General features: G+C 39.7%; 1 protein-coding gene across 2 annotated transcripts in view; it reads right to left on the bottom strand.

Annotated features, from left to right (window-relative positions):
• The window catches only part of CAB39L (calcium binding protein 39 like), a 63,776-nt gene that overhangs the window by 45,885 nt on the left and 2,019 nt on the right, over window positions 1–15,872 (bottom strand). The window lies entirely within an intron of this gene.

Consider the following 15,872-nt stretch of genomic DNA (forward strand, 5'->3'; position numbering starts at 1 on the left):
TATACTCTAAGTAAAATTTAAATCCCACTGAAGAAATGCATTAGCCTAACATATTTTTTTCAAAGGCTAATGTGATGGCGGGGGGGGAAAGGGGGGAGGCAGAAATCACAGCATTAAAATATTTTGAAACAAGTACTACCAGCTATTATCAGGCATAGAAATACAGCAAAATGCAATTACAGGAATTTTTAATGCTTCACTTTTCTCTCTTGGCAGCTATTGCTCATCAAGCGCCACATATTCCCAAAGGGAATGGCAAGTGGCCTTCTCCCCCACCCCCTCCCTCCCCCGGCTGTCTAACAGGCGATGAGAGCAGGGAAAGGAGGATGCTTCACCAGCCACCACGGGCACTGCGGAGTGGGATTTCAGTCTCATCTTCACCCAAATCTCAGACAAGCCCCAGCGAGGATGAAAGCCCAGCATGCATTTATGCAGAGCTCACCAGCTCGGGGGGAGATTTCACCTCCCACCCCCCCTCTTCCTTACGGCAAAGCCCAACCGAAGTCCCACATTATTATCAATAATTCTGTATATTACAATGTTTGCCTGGGGAGCTGATCTCAGGCCCTGCCGCATACCAGCACTACAGTTGCATCAGATCTTAACTTAAGGCTCACTTGCAGTAGCTATTCACAGCCCTGCTTTAAAAGCAACAAAAAAAAAAAACCCACGAGAAACCTCATTTCTGAGCAATACAGCTAAACCAGCCACCTTTAAAGGGCTAACACCCTTTGCCAGTGATCTCAGCTCCTAACTAAGGCAAACAGGAGTACCCCAAATCCTCACTTCAAAGAGCCAAGAACCAGCAGCCTGCCAGGCTTTGGTCGCTCCCCATTCCCCCTGCTCCCTCATTCTCCCCATATTTGCTCCTGCGTTTGCACAGGAGGTGCTGAGCCGACCTCAGATCAGCAAATTTGTGCTCTAGACTTATCTGTAAAGCATGCCGCCGTCTATGCTTACGTTTTACCTAACAGATCATCAAGATACCTCAGTCCTGTGTTTTCAGGCTGCCCTGAACAGGGCTGGGAACAGGTACTAGTGCTGCTCCACTATCTGCTCCAAAACTGTGGTGAGATATTCCTCCAGCACAGAACTAAAGGTTCCACATTGGACACCCAGGCCAAGTTTCCTCTCCAGGTCACCACCAGAGAGAGCTCAGCGAGGGACGCTGTGGACACCAAGCACGGAGCACGACAAGCTGCCTCTGAAGCAGCATCTTTCTCCATGAGCTTAGCAGGCACATGGGCAAGCAGCACAGGGTGACATTTTGTGACATGAAGGACTTAGGAGGGGGGAAATCCAGTGCCAGGAACCATTTTACAGGCGCCTCGCTCTGCCCCAGCTCAGCGGGGAGAGGGAAGGGGTGCTGCACCCCACAGCACCCTGGCACCTCACACCCACTCTGGGGTTGGCCGTTTCTTTTTTATCAGATATCATGGCCATTGGGTAAACGTCATAGTGAAAGTCAAATGATAAAAACCCTGCCCTTGGGCTACTTCTGAAGATATCGGCTTTTTCTAAGGCAACACAAAAATCAAGCATATTATGTCATTAATTTGCACTTCTAAGAGACCAACTCCTTTTTCTCCTCTCCCAAGGGAAATTATATCCTTTCTGTAGTGCATCCACCTCTACTTCAACAGGTAAAAAGACACCCTTCTGTCATCCCACAGAGTTCAGTATTGGTGGGTGCTACCCTGCAGTTGAATAATCACCATAAAAAGATGAAATAATCACAAAAAAGCTGATGTAGTTGCACATTAAGGGGCCCCACTGGATAATCTGCATATCACAGAGTTGCATTCACAGCACATTCTCAGTAAGCAGCACTCTGAAAGTGTAAGAACTTTATCTAGAAAAATCACTATCCTCTGGTTTGGACTAAATATGACCATTTTCCTGTTTCTGAGGAGTAAACTGAATTTGCACTCAGTTTTTAGTTCAACTCTGCCAATATTCTACCTGAGGAAATACTTCTGGACTTTAATAGGAGCCCTCTAGACACCAGGAGAGCAAGACACATGTCCACCCCCATCCCTGCATTGCAGCAGGAGAAACATCGCAAAACAGAGTAGCTAAAGGGGCAGGGAAAACAAAACCCAAAAACCCTCTGCTTTTTGCAATACTCTGTTTCATCTTCTGTGCAGTTAATTCTCAGATGACAGGAAAAAGCCCTGCAGCATCCAACATGAATTAAGGCGTAATTACTTAGTGCTCCTACCTGTTATATTTTTTGTTACCAAGAGGTTATTAAATAATTCAAAAGAAGTGTTTGCTTCAATTCATAATTTGTAGCCATCTCAAATCTGGAATGATGTAATTATGAACATCCAACAATTCTTTATAGCTTCAAAGTATACTGAAAAAAAAATCTCTGTGCACTGCTAAAGAACTCCAGCCTCCACACACTTAAATTCCATTATATTTGTTTCCTTTAAAGCGAGTAGAGTCCTCAGGCTAAAGCATGGTTAGAGTACTTTTAGAGAAATGTTTCTCCTTGTTTTCATAACTTAATATCACACCATCTAATAAAGACCAAAGGAAGGAAACCCCAGTCCATTATTCCTGCCCTTTCCATTTATTTTCTGAAGTGGAAAAGAGAAATTAGGGAGCTTGAACAATGAGTGTGGTAGCAATAAATTACAGGGGCGGATGATAAACACACAGTACATGTATATTAATTCTGCTCATTTAATCACCCACTACCATTCTGTCTACCTCCTCCGAGTTGACTTCCAGCATTCCAAAGCCCTAAGCAGTCTCAGAGAGTAACAACAAAAGATTTCCTTCTTTTCCCCCATAACTGTTCAATTAGAAGGCACCAGGCCATCAAAATTCTTCTCCACAGTGACAGGTTTAGTTGTGTAATACTGGAAGAGGAACTTTACAAGAAGATAAACTTTAGGATTCTAAAATTATTCCCCCACCCTCCAAAACCTGAAAACTAAAGAACTACCCCTCCCCACCCCGCCATCACAGGATTTTGTCCTACTCTTACAGATCCCAAGATATCAATATTACGGCAATTTATCAGGGTGGGAGGGAACTAAAAACAAATTATATCATCTACATCATAAAGCTGTTACACTTTAACTCCAAGCATTTAGCTTTAAGACAAAGCAATATAAAAAGTGTGCCCAAAGACACTTCTAAAACCTCATAAGAGAGAGACTTTACAGTAACTTTGTGTTTGTATGTTAATCTGCAAGCTTACAGATACTAATTTTCCTCATATCTGCTGCAAGAGAAACGTGGCCACTCCGAATTAGCACCATTAAAACCCATCTAATCGACCCCCAATACAAACACACCCCACCCCCATATAATCTTGGAGGAAGACTAACTCAGAACTTATCCTATACACAGATTCCCTCTAAAAAAGGCCACCAGCACTGAAAGGTAAATTAACCTTTGGCTGCCCATCCAAACACAAATAATTTTAAAAAAGGGTGTATGGTCTATAGAGGGGCGGGCGGGCGGGCGGGCATTTAAAAAGCTTCTGGCCTCTCTCAGGACTAGGAAATTGAGATTTCTTTATTGACGCGTGGGGGGTCAGGGAGCAGCCAGAGGCAGCGGCCGACCTGTAGCTGCGTTTTAGCTGAAGTAGGCGGGAGGGTTTAAATGGATGCTTTGTATAAGCTGTTCCTAAAAATGCAAAGATGTCTTAAATGGTTTTCCTCTCTTCCTCCTCCAGGCTCCCTCTAGTGCTTTTAAGCACATACTGCCTTTCCCTTCCTGATTTATGCAAATATAAGCAGTTGCTAAGGCAATTTAATTTTTTTTTTTTTTTTTTTTTTAAGATCTGCTCTAACTCTAATAAACTGCTCAGGAATATATTATTTATTATTATATATTTTTAATATATATTTTATATATATATAATATTATTATTATTTACCGAAGATGTTATTCATGCATATGTCACTCCAGCAATCATTCACTGACACCGGTCTTTCTACCAGAATCTTTTATGTATTAAATACTTTATATACAGACAAGCATGTTTAGACTTTCATTCATTTTAAAGGCATCCATCAACTCCATTCTTCAAGAAAGTCAGCTAAAATGAATCCCTTTCCCTGCACATTCTCACCCCAAAAAGGAATCCAAATAGGAGGTAACTAAAGTCTAAAAGATGAAAAATAAAACAGATTAAAATTTTATGCCTGCTCTAAAGAGTCACTTATGTTAATTGCATTCCTTATCTACTGTGTTCCAACATAAAACATCATTAAGAATCACAACTGCACTCCCACTTTTATGAGTGGAGGGACAAGGAACTCATGACGGCACCGTGCTTTTTACCTGTTCACATATGCAAACATAAAGTAGTCCTCTAAAATCAGTAACTCCCTGAAGAGCTGAGCAGGTATTTGTAATATAATTAAAGTCTTCACCTCTCCAAACTGCTTCTGTCTCAGCTCTGTATAGTCAATTACTTCAGTGGGCATGGTTTTTTGTTTAAGGTCCATTTACAGAATCTAAATGTGAAAAGGAAAGCTCATTTCAGAAGGAACAAGAAAAAGAGCTTTGCTGAAGATTTAAAATTTAACATCTCATCACACATGTACATGAGAGGCCCAATCTTACAGTTAGCATCACAGCACACTAAAATAAAAGTTATTTACAGTAGCAACAAACAGAACTTATACACAGCCAAATAAGCCCTTTCTGTCTAGTATGCTGGAAGACAGTCCTTGCATCACTGCTGGCATTTTTCTTCATTAGACTGCAAAATTCTTTCGTGTGGATAAGAGAATTTATCTGCCATCTCCCATTTCTGAAATATTCAAACAACATTAATAGTGTTTAGTCTCCTTGCAATTACTGAATTTAGTTGCTGGTTTCCACATAACTTCAGTAAGCGATTTTCTTAATGTTAGGCACAAGTTAGGACAGCATGTGGTCCTGCATGTTAAGACATCCCATTCCAACACATTCATGTATGCAAAAAACCCCATCTATGTTCCCTACAACGTTCCCTGGGAGTGAAAGACAACAGAGCATCCCTAACCAGAACTTTAAACTTCCTAATAGTGCTTAAAGCTGAAAGCTGTATTAGTGCACATTCCTCGCACTATTGGTGATGTGTAATGAAAATACCAGGCAGATCAACTGACTTTTGATAAGCATAATTTCTTTATAAACAGTATGTGGCTCTGTTTCTGACAAGGTGGGAGGCAGTTTGGGATTAAGATGACTTCTCTATTGACCATTCCTATGTCATTTGTCATCAGATGCTCTCAAGACAACTTGCAAACAAACAAAATCAAGCTTAATCTGAAACACAAGTTAAACACTCCTGCGAGGCACTCACTGTAACACCCACTTCGGCATGAGGAAACTGAGTTGGCACCAAACAAACACCCAGAGATGTGCACTCTAAAATGTACTGTTGAAAGAATGTCAGTAGATAGGAACCGTCATTCCAGATCAGACAAGGCTCAATCAAATCCCATCTCCAAGAGCAGCTGACACCAAGTGCAAAGTAGAAAAATAATGATAATACCAGAAGAAGGACCACTCCACTCTGCTTCTGGTAATTAGCACCTTAGAGGTTTCCTGAAGCATTACCCAAAATCACTATGCTAATCAGCTACAAATGGCTCCACACCCATTCGCTTTAAAGATCCTAAAAGAGCAACTATTCCTCTTGGTGGACTTTGAAATCATATCTGAAATACTTGGATACAACAGATTGCTCCAGATTGTTCGTGACTCTCATGACTGAGCAGCCAAGAGAGCTCAGAGAGTACTGTTTTCTCTAGATCAAAAGAGAAATCAGCACCATCAACAATTTACTGCATTCCAGTTAGTTACTTCTTCAGGGCAGCAAAGGCCACAATTTAACCATAGAGCCATAATTATTTTTTCAAGTGATTGCCCCAGGTAAGAGCAACCATTACTACCAGGAAGTCCCATACAGAGGCAGGGTGTTGTACTGGTAAAGAAATTAATCCAGACCAAAAAAAAAAAACCGAGAGTCAGTTCCTATTTGTGTCATACATTTCTACGTGATCTTGGAATGGCCATTTCGTCTCCCCACAAGAAAATGAATGCATTCAAGATCATAAGGTGCTTTGACACTAGTGATGGAACCCAAACAAACATCCTAAGCAGTACCCAGCTTGCTGTGGCCTTTTCTTGTAGACTGGGACAGCAATCTTGCAGTTTGTGGGATGTACGTCTCCAGAAACCATACCCACAGACAGAACAAACTTGAGTCTCTGCTCAATGCAAGTTAAGAATCTTAATAAATCAGAACAGTTGAATCAAAACTAGAATAATATTAGGCTAAAAGTGCTTAAACTGCTACTTTCAGATGAGGAATTACAGTTTTTTCCAGCGTCAAACAATGAAACCTAAGCATTGTTACAATTATTGGCTGTTACAATTAGTGGCTATTACTTTTAAGCAAGTGTTGCTCTAAACTGGCTTGCTCAAAGTCACACAAGAAAATCTCCAGCCGTCAACACTCTTCCCCCTGAAGAAAGAGAACCCAGGTCTTTTCACATTTTGCTCTTTACCAGTTTTTGTCCTGCAAGAATATTAGTTTAAAATATTGGATCAGGATAGGGAACCTTGAGAATTCATTAAGCTCAAGTTGCACACGGAGATATTGTCTTCAAAAGCACCCCAAAGTCATTCCTCCTGACAAACAATTAAGCATATTCATCACTTGTCATACTGCAAATACATTTGTCTTCATGTGACAGATACACGGTCAGTCATGCAACACTGGATGCTTGCAATTTCTGTCTCGCAATACGGATCATAACATGACTACAAGGGGATCATCCTACCTGTTAGGTGACAAATGGTCCCTGTTTCCACGAATCCCCCTATCACAGACTCTAGTCACATATTCTTCTGGTCCCAGGATGGAGCCTCCTGTGCCTCTCTAAAGAGCTATGCAGTCCATCCTCGCCAAAAGTTGACTATATTGAACTAATTAACTGGCATGGTATCCTGTGAAGTTCGATACTGTTACTCCTCACTGGAGAAAACCTAATCGTGAACATTCCCACCCTACTAAAAAGCCATTCGCTGTTCTCCCTATCTGTGTTGCCCAACAACTGACATCACAAATTAATTATTATGTCACAACCACACAAAGTATCCAATTGAGGGCCAAGTTCCTCTAGCTTTAATTAATAAACCAGCAAGCCCATTGTAGGCTGGCGTTTTTTAGCATGGGAAGCCTGTCCTGAGCAAGGACCAACATGCAGCAGTGTTCTTGTCTTCAGCACAGTCTCTGTTTTGGAGGTGTTGCAGCTGAAGCACCTGGGTGTGCTTTGATCCAGTTCTTCTCCTGGGTAGCCTCAACAGTGAAGACCACTGGATACTTGGAAGAAAATAACTTACCATGTGACATAAACAGCACGTTCTAGATATATAGGTTGTATTGGGTTACATATACTGATGAAAATGTTCTTAGCAAACACCACTCTTCTACACATCTCTCAATGAAATCTGGCAGTTCTTTTATTACACAGCATACAGATCTATACTTACAAACATGGCCATGCCCTCTGGAAACAGTTCAAGAAATGACTGTTTTCTCATGCTAATGGTAGTTTATAAATCTGCTCTCTTACTGTGGAAGCAACTGATAATTTTTCTCCACTATGTGAGTTTTTGCAGTGTGCATTCACAAAATCACTTTATCTGCCACCAAAATCTACACTTTGAAACGGTAAAAGACTGCTACTCTCCAATTAAAAAAAAGTCATGATTAACACTGAAAATTAGTAAGGTGTACTCCCTCACAAATGAAAAAGGAGTGTCAAGCTGTATCAGCCCAGACATAAGAAGTTACCCAATATCTTTGCAAAAACAAACAAACAGCTTGTATCATAGTCAGAAACTATCCAAGTCTGAACACTGGCAGAACACATTTTCTAATATCAAATATGCATTCAAGGCCTCATTTCTCTCTCATGACTTTCCTCAATGTCATGTCCAAGACTAACATCACAAGGAGACAAAATTTTCTATCTACTGAATGAAGCAGAGGTTCCTAAACCCAAGGCATCAGAGCCATAGGCCTGGTAGCGGAATTGAAATACAAAACTCCATAAAACATTTATTTCAAAACATCCGTGCTCATAAGGACATATAACTATGCCTGGCATTACTGCCAATTTTGGAGTTTCCACCCAAGTACGAGGGAAAAGAAACAGCTTGTTTTCTGAGAGCAGGCAAGATCCTGTGCGAAGGTCACCGACTAAGAATCATTCCAGTTTAACTTTCCATGACCACAGCAAGACAGACTCTAGTAGCTGTCATCACGGGATGAAATTGCTTTCACGAGCATAAGAATTTCCATTGAAAGATTTCAGTACGCAAAGACTTGTATCCAAACAGCTGCATATTAGCCAAGTAACTAAGGACGTAAACCTAACCTTGTCATTTAACCCAACCACCACAATACCTATTTTTACATTTTTCTATTTAAAAAAGAATGTAGATTACACAGTTAGGAAGTCTAAAAGTAACATATAATAAGGATCTGTGACAATTCACACATAAATTGCAGAGAGGTCCAATGCTTGCTATAGACTTACAAAATAGCTTTATTGGGGGGGAGGGGGGGAAGTTTGAAACTCATCTTTTCCTCTTCTCAAGAAATGAATGTTGTTACTACAAACAAATGGATTTTAAAATTGTAAAGATCTACTCTGGTTCTCACAAAGCATCAATTACTGTCTGACATAGCTCAACAGCTTCTTGAACAAGAGAAGTTTTTTTAAAAGATTTTGGATCTTGACATTAATTTCACGTTTTGGAGAATCTATGAAGTCAATCAATAAGCGAGTGCAATAGTTAACTAGTTAACACTTAAAATATTTTTTCACTTTATGCAAGTTAATATTCTTTTTTTACTTACTGCTTCTGTTTGCAAATGTACCCTCTTTGAAGCTGCCCATTTTGTTCAAGGATAGGTACATGATCAATTCACTTTAACAAACTCAGAATTTACTTCAATGTCACTATCCTCATTAAGTTCATAGATATGTCCTTCCAACACCTAGAGCCAGTACTGGCTTTGATTTAAACATGTGTCTTGAAGTGAATCCATCAAACTCTATTATTAATATATTCCAGAAGTGAGGTAAATAATACTGGGAAGGAAATCTCCTGCGTTCAGTGTATTCAACCACTATCAGCTCTTGGCTGCCACTTATCTACAGGGAGTATCTTGTCTGCTGCCCATGAGCCCTGACACCTTACAGCGCTGTTTTTTAGGATAATGTTCCTCATCCTTAAAGTGCATCCAGCCTTCTTCCATGGTGATTAATTTCCTGAAGGTTTGACTCCATCTTTCAAAAGAGTCAGCTAACATGCTCTTTAATTCAATCAAATATATGACACCATGCCATCATTTGTCATTTTTCTACTCTACATGGTCCAGATAAAACCATCAGGAAGGATACTGCATTTTCTTCCAACTGTGTTTTCATTTGGCTTTTGTTTGGTTTTGTGTTTTTTTTCCAAACAAATATCCAGTGATTGAACATCAGAAAATTTAACCTTAATTCAATATTTCTTCATGGAGTATAACATTTTCAGAAGTCAGTTTCTTAGATGAGATCAAACCCTTTATCTAACTGATATACTAGATATTTTATAATACTTGTTTTCTATTAATCATATTGAATAGCACTTGTTACACACTTAAGATTTTGGATAGTTTTACATTTGCCATTAAAAAAAAATATATATCCTTAGTCTCCAAAAATTTGTAACTCAGATTTTCAAAAGTGTTCTTTCAGTCTTTATTTACTTTGCAATATGATGGATTTGTTCGCTGTTATATGGTTATTTGTGATATTCAGCTTCGTTCTCACTGCAGAGGTACATTAACAGTTCTGTCTTTTCTGCATTGTTGTTGACAACTTTAGTGCAGCCATCAAACGTATGTCACTGTTCTTTTTGTTCCTGGTATTTTTAGAATTTCTCATTAGCCTTAGATCCTAAAGAAAATCTGAAGAGTTTAATTGTCTTTAAAAAAATTACGTATTCCTGCTGCCCTTGAACCACTTCTAAATCAAGATGGGACTCTCAGTATTTGGCTCTGCACATTCCAGATAGCCACATGTTCGCACTCTTCTCCACCCCCAGCTTTGAGAGGGACTCTTGTAAACGATGTCAGAAATACATTAGTGATGTAACAGCACACATCACATCACGCAAAACTGAAGATTTGCTTAGTCCTCCATGTTTTCCACTCTCAGAGACTGGAATGTCACCTACTTCTCCAGCCACCTCCTCCCATGATCTTATGAACCGCCATGAGGAAATCCACAGTTTACAGGGCAGAGAGAGTTCAGCGAGAGGAGAAAAACAATGGGCAGCATCTCTGTGCATGTTTTCTCAGCATTTAACTGCTACCCAAGAAACCAGAATAGCATGAGGGTATCTCAGAAAATCCTCTGGCAACATCTTCCCTTCCATGGCAAAAGAGGGTGAAACACAGATGAATAGCAGGGACATGTATCTCCTCACATTAGTGTTGGGTTTTTTTCTGAAGGGAAAAACCTTTTCCAAACAGCGCATATGCTAAAAACTACCAAGCCAATCTGACCTCAGAGTTTATTCAAGCCTCCCTTCATTCAGACTGCCTTTAACCAAAAGCACTTTTGTATTTTGCCCAAGGCTGGGTGTGATGCTTGCAACGGAGGAGTACAGTTACACACCTAAACATGGATTGTAACATAAAACACAAGAGCTATCAATGGCCCGCTGATGAGGAGGAGCAGGAGCAAAGGTCCTTGTATTCAGAAGGTTCAGCCTTACTTAGCTCATTTGCTAAGATACATTAACCAATTAAAAAAAATACAATCAAAAAACCCACAAACAAAATACCCACCAAAAAAAAAAAAGAAAATAAAATCTCAAGCCCACACTTGCCCAAGAGATTGATTACATGATATACATGGTATTGACCTTAACAGATGACTACAACTACCCTCCAATTCTGCCCTCACCATAAAAATTTCAATTTAGTCTCTTACTTGTAACATCAAACAAATTGAATATTGCTGGCAGCTTCTCCCATAACCAAACCCAACAGTTAGTGAATGACCACCATGAACTGGCAGTCTTTAGCTGATTTGCAGAAGTGAAAGACAGCTGCTAGACTGCCAGTGAACAGCAGAAAGTGAGAGTTCATTAAAAGCTACCCCTGAGGAGGGAAAGTTGATCCAGCAGTGCCTCCCCACCAACACATGGAAAAAAAGGCCTAACAGAGAGCTAAATGTTACATGTTGCTAGGATCACTCAGATGTTGGAAGTGAATTCTCTTTCCACATTATTTTAATCTCTCTATATTCAGCAATCTCCAGTGCCCTGACTGTAAAAGCTCCACACAACTTCCTTCCAACACTTAAGAGCAAGTTAACTGTATTCTTTGCTGCAATACATTTGTACGTATAAATTTGTACAAGTGCCTTTGTGCTAGATTGGCATGAGGTCTTTAACAAAGATCACCCAATCCAACAGCTGTCACTCAACTGTCCATACATTTCAAAGTCTGGTTATACAGCAGCACTTTCTGTCATCTTAATTATCATCTCTTGCAACAGGAAACACAAGGCACAAACATTACTGAGATACCAGAAATTGTTTTTGAACTCATGCTGTAAAGTAATTTAAAGATGCTGTTTCACAATTGAATAAGTTGCTCTAAGATTACATCACTGCCAAAAAGGGAAAGTTCTGCCTTGCCTGCCATCACCTCCCCTGCGCCAGTTCTAGGAATGGCAGCCTGTTGGGCACCGTGAAAATTTAACAGCTAGAAAAAAAATCAAACCCCTCTTACTTCCCTTAAAAATGCAGCTTTTTGAGAAGTTACTAGAACTTACTAAATGCAACCTGTGTGAATTTTTTGGCACTACCTTTATCAGTCATTTTTAAAATGGACTATCCAGGCTACGACACTAAAAGAAGAAAAGAAAAAAAAAATCCATTCACTCTGAACACTTTTTTGGAGGAGAGGATATGCAATTTTAAAATATTTCCACAATATGTGGTAGCAAAAAAAGCTAAAAAAAAACCCCAAATCCTGTCCCTTCTCTCTCATTCCTATACCGAGGCTGCAACCACACATCTTGATCTGCTAATGCAAGGGTTGTAGCACCTCGCTATGAATTCATTAACAAAATCAATTCATCTTAAAATTAATCCTTCACTTAAAACTTACGCTACCAAAGCACAACTCAACTGGTTCATCACAAACTTGACAGAAACCATAGCTGCACACTAAATCAAGCTAACCAGCAACATTTCGTGGACATTTATTTTTTTGGCAGATACACATAAAATCTATTTGGCAGTGCTCAGCACTCAACCTAAAGCTTTTTTTCTTTAAGATGTCAGTCCGCATGCAATCTACATTGGCATTGCTACTACTTTGTAACAAACAGCATATCTATCTACTTCTGTGAAAGGAATGTCAAATTCATACATTAGAGCCACTTAAATAACATTTCTTATTAAAAAGGGTTGCAAAGGTCAAAGGTTTGGGCCGACAGTTCACTTCACTTATCCAGTGCTGCTGAAAGGGCATCTCACACATTTTTAATACAGCTTCTTTGGTTCCAGTCATTCAAGAATTTTACAGAAAAAATATTAAATAAGTTAATTCAGTCACCTCCAGAATAAACTCATTAATCTCCACTACCTGTAAAAAGCAGGAGGGGTTTTTGGTTTAGCATGACTGAGAAAGCAGAGTGGGCTTAGGACAGCTCTGCTGTGCAATAAAGACACAATAAGTTTTCTGCCCATACCAGCACTTCACTCATACTAAAAAAAGCAGTTGCACGCTTCAAACTCAGATAAATGACACTGACAATAAAATTAGAAAGCAATCCATCCATCTCCAGGTGCTCATTTTGCCCCTAGGCTTCTCATCCTTGCTCCTCCTGTTCTCCACACCTTACTGCCAGTTTCCACACCTCTACAAAGTTAGGCCAAACTGCTGATGCAGTACAGTGAGGTGGATCAGGAAAAACCATCAACTAAAAAAACAGGGTTTTCTTCAGCTAAATTAGTTTTCTCAGAAGAGGCTGCGACTAAGGACTACTTAGTCCAGAATACTCTTTTTAAAAGCCCTGTTGTTGAGCCTCTACACGGATTTGCCCTGTTTTCTATGGCTGTAGTCAAATTCCTTTTAGTATATCTGAAACCTTAGAAGTTTCAGTTTTATTTGAAATCAGTCATTCCATCTATACACAAGAATGACCTCAGGTTTTAGCCATATGTCTCCTTTTGATGGCTTTTATTAGGTCAGGTCCAATTCTATGCCAGGCACTCACTGCTTTGCCTTTGTACAGCTGCTACCAAGACCAGGCTGATAACTTTACAACAGCTGGCATCACAAGGACACCTTCCTCTATGCTTTGTTTTAAAAAATAAAAGGCAAATCAAAAAGACGTTGTGGAGGACTCCACAAAACATCTCTTAAGAATGTGAATGTGGCAAACTTACTAAATCTTGAAGATTAGTTGGAAATTTTGTTCTGCTACATATTCATTTAATGAAAATACTTTGTGCGGAGACTTTAATCTGCACGTAAACCCACAAACATAGCCTATCAAAAAGGTCAGAATACTTTACAATCACTAGCTTTACTTCAGAAAACACCAGTGAAAATTTATTTCAGATAAATACATAGCTGTGTTCACATGGAGAAATGACGGTGAAAAGGTTTTAGGCATCTATTTATTTTAGGTTCCTTTCATCATATACATTTACTGCCTAGTTTCCAGAGATCTCAGGCCCTTTCAAGTGCAACTGTAATCATGGGCTTTCAAATCTTGTTAATTCACCCAAGTCACCCAAAATTAGAGGACACAGTTTTAGGTCTTGATCAGTGTATTGTGGTGGGGCTGTGGCACAGAAAAGACAACACATGCTGCTCAACCTATTCCGGCATTATTGCACATCTAAACCAGTTCTTTCTGTGTTCATGCAACTGTCTGGAATCTATGTTGGCAATGAACACTGAGCCTGTAAGACAGAAATATAGCTAAAAATGATAAAGTTTCTACTACATAAAGAGTATATAAAGAAGAAATCCACTACATTACCCGTCTCCAAATGCAGACCTTAAAGGATATGCCAGCTATTGGATGGTTAAGAGTTTCAGCATATTGGGCCAGACTCCAAAACCCTCAAGCCAGTTGGTAATTAACAGACATCGAGGTCCTCCACATGAAAGAAGTCTATTGTTTAAACAGTGACACAAATTTTTCCTTTCCTTTTCATGGCCAGTCTCTGTCTGTGTTTTAAGATTCCCTTAGGACCATAACAGTGTACGATTTTAGAAGCTCCATTCTCAAACAGACAATTTGTTTGACTTTTAGTTGCCAGGAATGCAAACGTGCTTACATCACAGGCAGAACAAATAATTTTACAGCCTGAGTGGCTTCTTGGACATCCCAAATCTCCCCTTTGTTTGATTTAACAGCTAGAAAAATTAGAATCCAAATAACTTGTTAATACTTAAAACCTAACATATATATACTAGCAAAAGAATTACAATACGCAGCACTGAGGGCCTGTAAACAGTCTGTGACAAGTCCAATTAGCAAGCAACATACTTACAGGGCATAAGTATTAGCATGCATCTTCATAAATAATGATGGGTTACAGCAAAACTTTGGTGATAAACCAAAGGACGGTGCACTGAACAAGTTCTGTAAAGCAGCCATGGTCTGTTTTAAATTACCTGTTCTTTGATCTGTCTGTTATCTTAGTTAAGACAAATGAGATGGGTCAAAAACAAGGGACTATTTATAAACTATACTTAAACCAATCAATGTAATAAAACATTATGTTAAACTTGCATTTTGAAATAATGAGGTGTAGGCACTCATCTATAAAAGATCAAGTTAAATCCCTGAGAAGGATAACAGGGAGGATGTGACAGAAAAGGAGCAGGTAAAAGTACTCATCCTTTAAGAAGATAATGATATTTTAAGAAGGGTCAATAAAACAAAGAGCAAATCCAGTCAGAAAAGGACAAAAAGGCAAATGAGAATTATAAAACATTTTCTGAATGCTCATGGTTTTCCAAAGTCCGTGGGTTTGAGTGTTTTGCTGTTTTCTGTACTCTGAATGATGTCTCTGTACCTCACACAAGCCTATTGGGCCACAGGGGGATACACCCAAATTCCCACCCCATCCAAGACGATAAAAACATCCCTGGAGAACTGGATGAAATAGTTCCTTTCGAACCAGCCTCATCTCCTCGCACTCAAAGGAGTCATTTGCGTTCAGCCTCTCTATGCAATCGTTCATCTGAAGTATCCAAATACGACCAGAACTATGTAACGCAAACACATCATTCAGCAACTCAATCAACAGCACCGTTCACCAGGACAGTCAGCCCTTTCATTGTCATCTGAACTGAGGTGCCAGCAGACGCGTCAGCACGCGGAATGGGCTGTCCTCACCTCTCAGTGCAGTCAGTCCAAGTCTAGACTGCAGAAGCTGGTGGGAGAGCCTCAAGCAGCTTATACTGCTGCCAGAGGAGCGCTGCAGGTAGGTTACTGGGATGTCAGGTCAGCATCGCTTGCAAGCTCCTGCCACTCAACAAATTTGGGAAGAACAGAGGTTACTGTCTCACTGGCAGAATTTGCTGCTGTGTTTCAGAAAGCCCATCCTACAGTTCTGGGTAAAAGCAGAAACAAGGAAACTCAGGTATGTTGCAAAACTGACTCAGAGGCATTAATATTTGTTTTAAGGAAGCCATATTTCCCATTCTTTTTGCTTCAAATAACAAGCAAATTATATTACTGATTTGTTTTGTCCAAGACACGCAGTCATATTCTTCCAGCTTCTTCCATCACTCCCAGTTGCTAATA

The sequence above is a fragment of the Nesoenas mayeri genome (genome assembly GCF_963082525.1).
Source record: "Nesoenas mayeri genome assembly, chromosome: 1".
NCBI lineage: Eukaryota > Metazoa > Chordata > Aves > Columbiformes > Columbidae > Nesoenas > Nesoenas mayeri.